Source organism: Arachis ipaensis, chromosome B8 (assembly GCF_059453495.1).
Source record: "Arachis ipaensis isolate K30076 ecotype BB chromosome B8, ASM5945349v1, whole genome shotgun sequence".
NCBI lineage: Eukaryota > Viridiplantae > Streptophyta > Magnoliopsida > Fabales > Fabaceae > Arachis > Arachis ipaensis.
The window spans coordinates 91970342-91982871 of record NC_142443.1 but is presented as its reverse complement, the minus strand read 5'-3'; the positions used below and the strand labels follow the sequence as shown (position 1 = coordinate 91982871).

At 39.3% G+C, this 12530-nt stretch overlaps 1 non-coding gene across 1 annotated transcript; it reads left to right on the top strand.

The window, feature by feature from the left end:
* The first annotated feature begins 3293 nt into the window (after positions 1-3293).
* LOC148548821 (small nucleolar RNA R71) lies at positions 3294-3402 on the top strand. The gene has a single exon (XR_015897030.1). It is a non-coding gene; the product is annotated as a small nucleolar RNA R71 (small nucleolar RNA).
* Positions 3403-12530: the final 9128 nt, after the last annotated feature.

Genomic DNA, 12530 nt, shown 5'->3' with positions numbered 1-12530 from the left:
AAGGTGGGAAGACAACTATCTGTCAGGAATGCTATGCTGAAACACACCCCATGAGACTAGCTAAATAAGAAGATCCTAATAAGAAAAAGGGAAAGAACAATCAAAGTTGAGGAATAAAAGAAAAAGAACAAGCAATAAGGCTAGGCACCAATGGTTTTTAATCTTGAGGCATGTGTCTGTGGTGCTCCTGTATGAGGGATCTACTTGGATGAATAAGTTCTTAGGGGTGCCTTATCACTTGGTAACTTGGGTTAACTAACTCGGGATTATCAGCTGAAAGTCCACTATCAAGAGTAACCCTCACTACAAAGCATTTAGTAACCCAAAGAGGTGCTGGACACCAAGGTCTCAAGAAAAGAAAATAAATAAACTATATGCATGTGGTGTGTATGTATGGGGGAGAGACTTGAGCAAGTAAGTCCTTAGGGGTGCTTCAACACCTAGCACCTTGAACCAACTGGTTCGGGAGTGTTGGCTGAAAGCTTATTTTAAAGAGTTGCCCCCTTACAGAACACTTAGCCTAAGAACACAAATAAGCCCTGAAATAACAACAAAAGAATCAATGAATAAAAATCTCATGGGATGCAATCACAGTGAGTATTCAAGGACATGATAAAGGTCTGAAAGCCAGGAAGGAACCTAAGTTGCTATGCATGAAACTACCATAAAACCAGGGACATGACTTCCACAAGAATGACTCATTTCTCTTGGCATTCTATTCATCATTCTCTTGTTCCAGTACTTGCTTAGGGACAAGCAAGCTTTAAGTTTGGTGTTGTGATGCCAGGGCATTTTGGCCAGTTTCACTAACCTTTTCTTTACTGTTTTTAGGGTAGTTTTATGCATTTCCTTAGGAAATAAGCTAGTTTTGGGTACATATTCACTTATATCTTGATTCAAGCATACATTGTGCACTTTACATGATTTCATGAGGATTATGCATGAATTTATGGACAAATTGAATGTTGCATTTCCCATGACTTGGACTAGAACTTTGATGCACTTTATTGCTTGATTTCAGGACAAAGGAAGCCAAGAAGAACCACATTAGTGGCAAAGTTAGTTACACTAACATTGACACTAACGTGGAATGGGAGTAACTTGCAAAGTTAATGAGAAAAGTCATTGCCAATAATGCTCTCGAAGCCATCATTGCCCACGTTAAGAGTCACGTTAACTAAGTTAACGTGAACTCTAACGTGGAAGAAAGGAAATGGAGCCAACGTTAGTGACACTTAACATTATCACTAACATTGGACCAAGCTCATAAGTGGCCACATTAGTCACCACGTTAACTTAGTTAACGTGGCCTCTAACATTAAGAAGAAAGGGGGGAAGCCAACGTTAGTGACATTCAACATTATCACTAACGTTGGCCAAGTCACATTAAGCCACGTTAACTCCCACGTTAACCTAGTTAACGTGGAAGCTAACGTGAGGAAACAAGGTGGTCGACAACGTTAATGACACCAAACATTGTCACTAACGTTGGAAGGAACCCACACAAGCCCCAATAAGCCACGTTAACTCCCACGTTAACTTAGTTAACGTGGAAGTTAACGTGAAGAAGGGAGGTGACGCCAACGTTAGTGACACCCAACATTGTCACTAACGTTGGAAGGAGCCCACACATGCCAACATGAGCCACGTTAACTCCCACGTTAACTTAGTTAACGTGGAAGCTAACGTGGATAAGGGAATGTTGAGCCAACGTTAGTGACACTCAACTTTGTCACTAACATTGGAGATAGCTAGCATGGCCACGTTAGAAGCCACGTTAACCTAGTTAACATGGACTCTAACGTGAGAATTAGGGGCATATTGGATCGTTAGTGACAATGGTAAGTGTCACAAATGTTCTCGAAAGTTGGCAAGCCTACGTTAAAAGAGCCACGTTAACTAAGTTAACGTTGATTCTAACGTAGGGAAGGGGGAGAATCCTAAACGTTATTAGGAAAGTTGAGTCCCAATAACGTGTGCGAAGGACATAGTGGAAGCGTTAGTGGCAACATTTGTGCCACTAACGTTGAGGTTAACGTGGCTCTTAACTTTGGTGAGGAACGTTAGTGAAAAAGGTGATTGTCACTAACGTTCTCGAACCCACATTTTCACTGAACGTTAACACCACTAACTTCCTGAGCTAAAAGTCTCTGCCCACTTCACACTTTCTCTCTGCAAGTAAAGCTAAGCCCAATGAAGTAGAAAACTGCTTCAAACTCAAGATCCAAAGGCCCATACCCAAGACTTGAAGAATCAACTAGAAGAACAGAAGAGTAGTATATATAGGAGTAGCTTTGAATTATTTTGGGAGTTGGAAATTATAGGGAGCCTCTTGGCATAAAACTACTCTCTGTATTTTACTTTCTCTGCACTTCTAGTTTCATCATGTATTCTCCATCTTTGTTTTCATTTTCCAGAGCTATGAACAACTAAACCCCTTTCATTGGGTTAGGGAGCTCTGTTGTAATTTGATGGATCAATACTAGTTTTCATTATTCTTCATCTCTCTTTTCTCTTGATTTTACTTGAAAGCTTTCGATCTTCATCCAATTGGGTAGTTATCTTGGAAAATAAGCTATTCATACTTGGATCTCTTCTGAACCTTGAAAGAGGAATGAAGAGATCATGCTAGAAATGCTTTCTCATGCTGGACCAAATTGGGTTTGGATGGATATGTGACTATAATCCTCTCAACACTTGATTTGGGAAATGCATGTGGTATAATCAGTGACCATACTTCATCTCTTCTCATGAGCAATTGACCAAGGAATTGGCTATTGATCAAGATTTGAGAGATTGAATTACAAGAAATTGTAATTCAATCACTTAAGACTGCCAAGGAGATTAATGAGTACATTGATTGAGGAAGAGATGAAAATGAAATTGATCCGGAGAATGCAACATCTCCTAAGCCCAATGAACCCCCCATTTCTGATCTTACCCATTCTCTTTAATTTCTATTACTTACTTTTATGAGCAATTCCCCCATTCCCATTTACAATTCTGTAATTTACTTTCAGTCATTTACTTTCAGTTCTTTAATTCTAGCATTTACTTTTTCTGTCATTTACCTTCCCACCATTTTATTTTCTGCAATTCTAAACTCAAATCCTGGATTCGCTCAACTAGAACATTCCTCTAATTAAAGTTGCTTGATCAATCAATCCTTGTGGGATTTGACCTCACTCTATTGTGAGTTTTTACTTGACGACAAATTCGGTACACTTGCCGAAGGAAATTTTTTGAAAGACAAGTTTTCCGTGCATCAAGTATATCCAGGATGGTCCATTCTGAAGGCATGTCAGAAGGATACTTTTTGGTCAGTTCCTTGTATCTCTCCCAAGCTTCATAGAGGGATTCACCTTCTTTCTGTTTGAAGGTTTGAACATCCACTCTAAGCTTACTCAGCTTTTGAGGAGGAAAGAACTTGGCTAAGAAACGCGTGACCAGCTTATCCCAAGAGTTCAGGCTATCCTTAGGTTGAGAGTCCAACCATATTCTAGCTCTGTCTCTCACAGCAAAAGGGAAAAACATGAGTCTGTAGACCTCGGGATCAACCCCATTGGTCTTAACAGTATCACAGATCTGCAAGAATTCAGTTAAGAATTGAAAAGGATCTTCAGATGGAATTCCATGAAACTTGCAGTTCTGCTGCATCAGAGAAACTAATTGAGGTTTCAGCTCAAAGTTGTTTGCTCCAATGGCAGGGATGGAGATGCTTCTTCCATGTAAATTGGAATTAGGTGCAGTAAAGTCACCAAGCATCCTCCTTGCATTATTATTATTTTCGGCTGCCATCTCCTCTTCCTGTTCGAAAATTCATGTAAGGTTGTCTCTGGATTGTTGTATTTAACTTCTCTTAGTTTTCTTTTCAGAGTCCTTTCAGGTTCAGGATCTGCTTCAACAAGAATGTTCTTGTCCTTGCTCCTGCTCATATGACAAAGAAGAGAACAGAAAAATAATAATAGGGATCTTTTTTACCACAGTATAGAGGTTCCCCTGTATGAGTAGAAGAAGAAAAGAATGTAATGTAAAGAAGGAAAGAGGAAAAACTCGAACACAGAAAGGGAGGTGGTGTTCAAATTTTTGGATGGGAGAGAAGTGTTAGTAAATGAATAAATAAATAGAATAAGATGAGAGAGAAAGGTTTTCGAAAATAAATTTTGAAAAGGAGTTAATGATTTTCGAAAATTAAAGGAAGAATAGAATTAAAATTAAAATTTAAAACAATTAATTAATTAAAAAGAATTTTTAAAAAAGTGGGAGGAATTTTTGAAAATTAGAGAGGGAAAAATAGTTAGGTGGTTTTGAAAAAGATATGATTGAAATTTAAAAAGATATGATTGAAACAAAAAGATAAGATTTGAAAATCAATTTTAAAAAAGATATTTTAAAATCAAATTTTTGAAATAGATATGATTTAAAAAGATATGATTAAAATTATTTTTGAAAAAGATTTGATTTTAAAAATCAAAATTAATGACTTGACTCACAAGTAATCACAAGATATGATTCTAAAACTTAAAGATTGAACCTTTCTTACTAGACAAGAAACAAACTTGAAATTTTTGAATCAAAACATTAATTTTTGATGATATTTTCGAAAATTATGAGATAAAATTGAGAAAAAGATTTTTGAAAAATATTTTTTAAAATTTTTGAAAATAAATAAGAAAAATGAAAAAGATTTGATTTTTGAAAAAGATTTTGAAAAAGATAAGGTTTTCAAATTGAAATTTTGATTTGACTCATAAGAAACAACTAGATTTTTTAAAAATTTTTGAAAAAGTCAATCCAAATTTTTGAAATTTATGAGTGAAAAAAGGAAAGATATTTTTTTGATTTTTGAATTTTTAATGATGAAAGAGAAAAACATGAAAAAGACTCATAACATAAAAATTATGAATCAAAACACACAATGCATGCAAGAACACTATGAATGTCAAGATGAACACCAAGAACACTTTGAAGATCAAGATGAACATCAAGACTTATTTTTGAAAAATTTTCATGAAAAAGAAAACATGCAAGACACCAAACTTAGAAATTTTTCATGTATAGACACGATGAATGCAAGAATGCATATGAAAAATAAAAAAAGACACAAAACAAGAAAATTTAAAGATCAAACAAGAAGACTTACCAAGAACAACTTGAAGATCATGAAGAACACTATGAATGCATGAATTTTTCGAAAATTTTATGCAAACTTTAAAACATGTGATTGACACCAAACTTAAAATTGACTCAAGACTCAAACAAGAAACATGAAATATTTTTTATTTTTATGATTTTCTAATTTTTTTGGGTATTTTTTTCAAAAATTATTGAAAAAGAAAAATAAGGATTCCAAAATTTTTAATATTAATTCCAGAAATCTTGTCGTCTTAGTCTAAAGCTTCAGTCCAGGAGTTAGACATGGCTCACTAGCCAGCCAAGCTTTCAATGAAAGCTCCAGTCCAAAACACTAGACATGGCCAATGGCGAGCCAAGCTTTAGCATGTAAATCAGACATTCATCAGCTAAGTCATCAAATTAACTTGCCTCTATGCTGATGGTTTGGAAGCCTCAGTCCAAAAGATTTTAGACATGGTTTTACAGCCAGCCAGGCTTCAACATGCTTCATGAAATACTAGAATTCACTCTTAAAAATTCTGAAGAAAAATATAATTTTTTTGAAAATATTTTTAAAATTTTTTTTTTTGACTTTTGAAAAGGAAACGAAAAGAAAGTTACCTAATCTGAGCAACATGATGAACCATCAGTTGTCCAAACTCGAACAATCCCCGGCAACGGTGCCAAAAACTTGGTATGCAAAATTGTTACTCATGTTGTAAAATTTGTTGTTCGTTCTCTCCCTGGCAATGGCGCCAACAAACTGGTGCACAATACCATGGTCCAAACATAAATTCACAACTTCGCACAACTAACCAGCAAGTGCACTGGGTCGTCCAAGTAATAAACCTTACGTGAGTAAGGGTCGATCCCACGGAGATTGTCGGCTTGAAGCAAGCTATGGTCACCTTGTAAATCTCAGTCAGGCGGATATTAAATGATTATGGAGTTTTCGAATAATAATAATAAAGAAACATAAAATAAAGATAAAAATACTTATGTATATCATTGGTGAGAATTTCAGATAAGCGTATAGAGATGCTTTCGTTCCTCTGATCTCTGCTTTCCTGCTGTCTTCATCCAATCAGTCTTACTCCTTTCCATGGCAAGCTTTCTGTAAGGGCATCACCGTTGTCAATGGCTACATCCCATCCTCTCTGTGAAAAAGGTCCAAATGCTCTGTCATGGCATGGCTAATCATCTGGAGGTTCTCGATCATACTGGAATAGGATTCACCCTCCTTTTGCGTCTGTCACTACGCCCAGCACTCGCGAGTTTAAAGTTCGTCACAGCCATCCCTTCCCAGATCCTACTCGGAATACCACAGACAAGGTTTAGACTTTCCGAATCTCAGGAATGGCCATCCATGGATTCTAACTTATACCACGAAGATACTAATAACTCGGACTCGGTCCCCTGTATTAGATATCTAAGAGATATTCATTCTAGCTTGTTTGCATGTAGAACGGAAGTGGTTGTCAGGCATGCGTTCATAAGTTGAGAATGATGATGACTATCACGATCATCACATCCACCATATTGAAGTGCGAATGAATATCTTAGAAGCGGAATAAGTTGAATTGAATAAAAAAATAGTAGTACTTTGCATTAATCTTTGAGGAACAGCAGAGCTCCACACCTTCATCTATGGTGTGTAGAAACTCTACCGTTGAAAATACATAAGTGATGAGGTCCAGGCATGGCCGAATGGCCAGCCCCCAAACGTGATCTAAAGATGAAACTAAAGATGAACTAAAAATCATAAGATATCTAAATACAATAGTAAAAAGTCCTATTTATACTAAACTAGTTACTAGGGTTTACAGAAGTAAGTAATTGATGCATAAATCCACTTTCGGGGCCCACTTGGTGTGTGCTTGGGCTGAGCTTGAAGTTTACACGTGCAGAGGCTTCTTCTGGAGTTGAACGCCAAGTTGTAACGTGTTTTTGGCATTCAACTCTGGTTCATGACGTGTTTCTGGCGTTTAACTCCGGACTACAGCGTAGAACTGGCGTTCAACGTCCTTTTGCGTCATCAATCATCATTCAAAGTATGGACTATTATATATTTCTGGAAAGCCCAGGATGTCTACTTTCCAACGCCGTTGAGAGCGCACCATTTGGAGTTCTGTAGCTCCAGAAAATCTACTTTGAGTGCAGGGAGGTCAGAATCCAACACCATCAGTAGTCCTTCTTCAACCTCTGAATCTGATTTTTGCTCAAGTCCCTCAATTTCAGCCAGAAAATACCTGAAATCACAGAAAAACATACAAACTCATAGTAAAGTCCAGAAATGTGAATTTAACATAAAAACTAATAAAAACATCCCTAAAAGTAACTAGATCCTACTAAAAACATACTAAAAACAATGTCAAAAAGCGTATAAATTATCTGCTCATCAATAGGATTTGTAGTAGTGGTAGTGAGGAAAAGAACTATGAACTTGTACCTCCAAATTCTGAGGAGAGGGTCTGTTTTTCTACCCGAATTGTTGGAGAGCGCCCCTTTTTCTACGCCTACGACTTCTTTTTTGGCCAAATGAATATCACTCTTCCGTTTACCGATTTTGAGACCAACCTGTTATGGTCCTGTAATGTAGCTCCGTCCCAACTTCACCCCAAATCCCGGGGTTTTATAAAAATATTTCAATTGTTGTGTCATGAATTCGGTATCCCTGCTTCACAATCCCTCTTCTTTTATCTCTTTGTTTTGACAAAGCCTGGGGTAGTTAAGAAAAAAGCCGCTTGGGTTTCTTTCCGAGCTTCCCAAGGAAAAAAGGTTTTCTCCATGTTTGATGAATCTTTCTGTGACTTCATGAATTACTTTTTTAGGGTCCGAGCTATTGAAGGAGCTCGGCCCTTTTTTCTGGATGAGAATGATGAACCCGCCTTTCCCTTGAAATGGCAAAAGTATGTAAGGGTATCTAGGTATACGTGGGAAATGTTAGATGAGGCTGAGCAAGCTTTTGTGACTGTGCTGGAAGAAAATTGGGGGCAGCCTGCCCATCTTGACACAAAGAAATTTTTAACCAACCCCTCTCTCCTTCGAGCTGAGCTGGGTAGTGATATTGTTTTTGGTTTTCCTTGTTTGTCGAGTTTATCTCTTGCAAGCTCTTTCTGATTCGTAACTTGGTTTCTTGCTGTTATGTTTTCTTCATAGAGATGATTAAAAATAATGAATCCATGAAGGCCTTTAGAGGGCAAGAAAGGCTACTACAGCTCAAAATGTCTCAGCTAAGGCGGCCAGTGAGGGATCATCTCAGGCTCAGTCGAAGCCAGCCGTACCGAGCTCGCCGGGGGTGAGGAAGGTAATCCCTACTCCCCAGGTTCGTTTGGCTGATCCTTCTCAAGTTTCTGTTCCTACTGCTGGTGCTCCTCCAAAAAAAAAAACAAAAAACAACTGAGCCTTTTAACCTCGATACCCCTGACTTTGATGCGGTTGAGTTTGTCAGCAGATTGGTCCATACGGTACCATTCCTACGGACGATGTCTCTCTCCTTCGCCACTTGGATTTTATTACTCGGAGTAGCGTCAAGATGGCACATATGGGAGCTGCCCTATACCGGACTTCCCAAGACCTCCCTCTTCATGCTACCAAAGCTTTTATGGAAGAGGCCAAGAAAGAGTTCGACCAAATGAAGGGTCTGAAGGAGGAGCTCCAAGTGAAAGAGACCAAGCTTGAGAAGGAGTTGGAGACCGAAAAGGCTAGTTCTGTTGCCCTGGCGGCTTCTGTGAGGTTGGCTGAAGATACCACTTTGAGGCACAAGGATAGCTATGTCACGGCCTACAGGGAAGTGATGCATCTCAGGGAGGAGCTAGAGTCTGCCAGGGTCGATTATGCCAAGCTCCAGGGTCACCTTGTAGGCAGAGTAAATGCTGCTTATGAGAACCTGAAGGAGCAAGTTCGAGTTCTTGCTCCAGAGGTTGACCTTACTCTCTTCAGCCTGGATAATGTTGTAAAGAATGGCAAGATTGTCCCTGACGACCTGACGACGATGATGTTGAACCTTCCTCTGCTCTTGCTGCCAAAGCTTCTGTGGTGCCGAGTTCTTCAGCTCCTTCAGTTGAGGCCGGTCATCCTGTTTCAAATCCTGACTGTCAAATCTTGAACCGGGATAATGGTACTGTGGATGCTGTGCGCATTCAGGCTCGCCCTCCTTCACGTCGTGTTGCCGAGAAGCCTTCTGATGAATAGTTTTCTAAGTTTTTGTGTAGATAGCCCGGATTGTGGGCGTTTTTAAACTTTTTATGATGTTTGCTGGCTGTTGACACTCTTTTGGTTGCTTGTTTAGCAACTTTATTTTGAAAAAAAAATAGTTTCCAAGTTCTTGGGAATGGTTTTGGTAGCCTCTTTGAGCTTGTTATAATTATAACTTCATACCTTTAATATCATGTTCGTTTTAGTTTATCTTGGTACCTTTTTTAGGTTTTTGGTAGTGTTAGAGCCTTGTAGCTCGACCTCTTTGGATTGCCTTTGCATTCCCTGCTTGTGGCTTCAGTTCCTTGAGGCTTCTGAAGTTATTTCTAGTAATCATGTTTTGTTTGGACCTTTTATGAGGTCTATTGCTAGGTATTACTTTTTATAACTTTTTTGGTAGGAGACCGACTTCGTCATGTCAGTCTCTTCTAAGTTATTTTTTAAATCCTCTTTCTTAGACCTTGTCCAGGTCTCTTTCAGGGATGACTTTTATAACTTTTTTGGTAGGAGACCGACTTCGTCATGTCGGTCTCTTCTAAGTTATTTTCGTAATCCTCTCTCTTGGACCTTGTCCAGGTCTCTTTTGGGATAAATTTTATAACTTTTTTGGTAGGAGACCGACTTCGTCATGTTAGTCTCTTCTAAGTTATTTTTGTAATCCTCTTTCTTGGACCTTGTCCAGGTCTCTTTCAGGGATGACTTTTATAACGTTTTTGGTAGGAGACCGACTTCGTCATGTCGGTCTCTTCTAAGTTATAGCAATCCTCTTTTATAGGGTTGGCCAGACCTCTTTCTAGGGATTTGCTTATAACTTGGGTTATTGCGACCGGTCCGACTTCTCTATGTCGACCAGTCTTTAAGTTATTATTTAGCGACCCATTTTTATTAAGACCTCGTCAGGTCTTTTCTATGGATCACTTTCGATAACTTCTTGCATTATTCTGTATTTGTCTTTGCCGATTTTGTAGAAATTGGGTTTAATCCCCATTTGGTTGACCTCTTAGTGAATTTGGTTTTCATCTTTGTTGGTCTTTATCGTGATCGTGTAGTGAATTTGATTTTCACTTTTTGCCGATCTGTAGCTTCGTAATCGGACGACGAATATTTCAGATTAATGCGTCTTAAGAATTTGTAGAAGATCTTAACAGATTTTATTCAAGTCGAAAAATGCAAATATATGCATGTGGGAGATTTATCCCTATAGGTTGAGCGATTGATAGGTCTTGGCTTGGCGCCTCATTAAAAAACCTTTTTAGAAAAAAGAGTGCGCCTTATCCTAAGATCCTTTATCATCCCTAACTATAGTACCTTCTAAGTTGCAGGCGTGCCATGACCTAGGAAGCTCTCGCCCATCGAGTTCGGACAGTCTGTAGTAGCCCTTTCCAAGTACTTCTATAACTTGGTAGGGTCCTTTCCATTTTGCTCCCAGCTTTCCTTCTCCAGGTCGAGTTGTTCCGATATCATTTTGGATTAAGACGAGGTCGTTCTCAGCAAATCCTCGCGGTACCACTCTTTGGTTGTATCTTGAAGCCATTCATCGTTTTAATGCCTCTTCCTTGATCCAAGCTCTTTCTTGGACTTCTGGGAGTAGGTTGAGTTCCTCACTTTGAAGTTGGGAGTTGGATTTTTCATTATAGTGGATCACTCTAGGCGAACCTTCTTCGATCTCCACTAGGATCATTGCCTCTATTCCGTATGCTAATCGGAAGGGTGATTCCTTTGTGGTAGAATGCGGCGTTGTTCGATATGCCCATAGGACTTGTGGGAGTTCTTCAGCCCAGGCTCCCATTGCATCCTGTAATCTCCGCTTGAGTCCAGTCAATATGACTTTGTTGGCAGCTTCGGCTTGTCCATTGGCTTGGGGGTTCTCTACAGAAGTGAACTGGTGTTTTATGTTTAAGTCAGCCACTAACTTTCTGAAGCCTGCATCTGTGAATTGAGTGCCATTGTCTGTGGTTATGGAGTATGGATCCCCGAACCTTGTGATAATATTTCTATATAGGAATTTTCGACTTCTTTGAGCAGTGGCATTAGATAAGGGTTCTGCTTCGATCCACTTCATGAAGTAGTCTACCCCTACTATGAGGAATTTAACTTGTCCCGATCCCTGAGGGAAGGGTCCGAGAAGGTCGAGTCCCCATTTTGCGAATGGCCAAGGTGAGGTTACGTTGATAAGTTCCTCTGGCGGGGCAATGTGGAAGTTGGCATGTTTCTGACATGGTGGACATGTCTTTACGAACTTCGTGGTTTCTTTTTGTAGAGTTGGCCAATAGAACCCTGCCCGGAGTACTTTTTTGATGAGTGCTTGCGCTCTGAGATGATTGCCACAGATGCCACTGTGTACTTCTTCTAGAATTTCGTTTGTATTGGAAGTCGGAACACATCTTAGTAATGGTATTGAAATCCCTCTTTTGTATAGGATATCGTTTATGATAGTGTAGTATTGTGCCTCCCGCTTTAACTTCTTTGCTTCCTTTTCATATGTAGGGAGTGTTTTTATTTTGAGGTATTTAATTATGGGGGTCATCCATCCTTGATCCAGATCTGTTATGGCTAGAACTTTTTCCTCTTCCGAGATTGATGGGTTTTGCAGCATTTCCTGGATGAGACTTCTATTGTTGCCCCCTAGTTTGGTGCTGGCTAGCTTTGAGAGTGCGTCAGCTCGGGCATTCTATTCGCGGGGTATGTGGCGGATCTCATATTCTCCGAATTATCTGAGCTGTTCCCTGGTTTTATCCAAGTATTTTTTCATAGTGGGGTCCTTGGCTTGGTAGCTACCTGTTTTTTGTGAAGTGACCACCTACGAATCGCTGAAGATAATAAGTTTTGAGCTCCAATCTCTTTAGCCAGCTTCAAACTGGCTAGTAATGCCTCATACTCAGCTTGGTTGTTTGAGTCAGGGAACCCGAATTTGAGAGAGCCGTCCACGTAGAAATTCTATTCTAAGGGGTTTTCCGAGGTTTCTGTGAATTCCGCTATAAAGTCGGCTAAGTATTGTGATTTGATGGCTGTCCGAGCTTCGTATTGAAGGTCGAATTCGGACAACTCGACTGCCCATTGTAAGATTCTGCCTGCTAAGTCTGTTTTCTGTAATATCCCTTTTATGGGCTGGTTAGTCCGAACCTTAATGGTGTGAGTTTGGAAGTATGGACGAAGTCGTCGAGATGTTAGTATAAGGGCATAGGCAAATTTTTCTATTTTTTGGTAGTTCAGTTCGG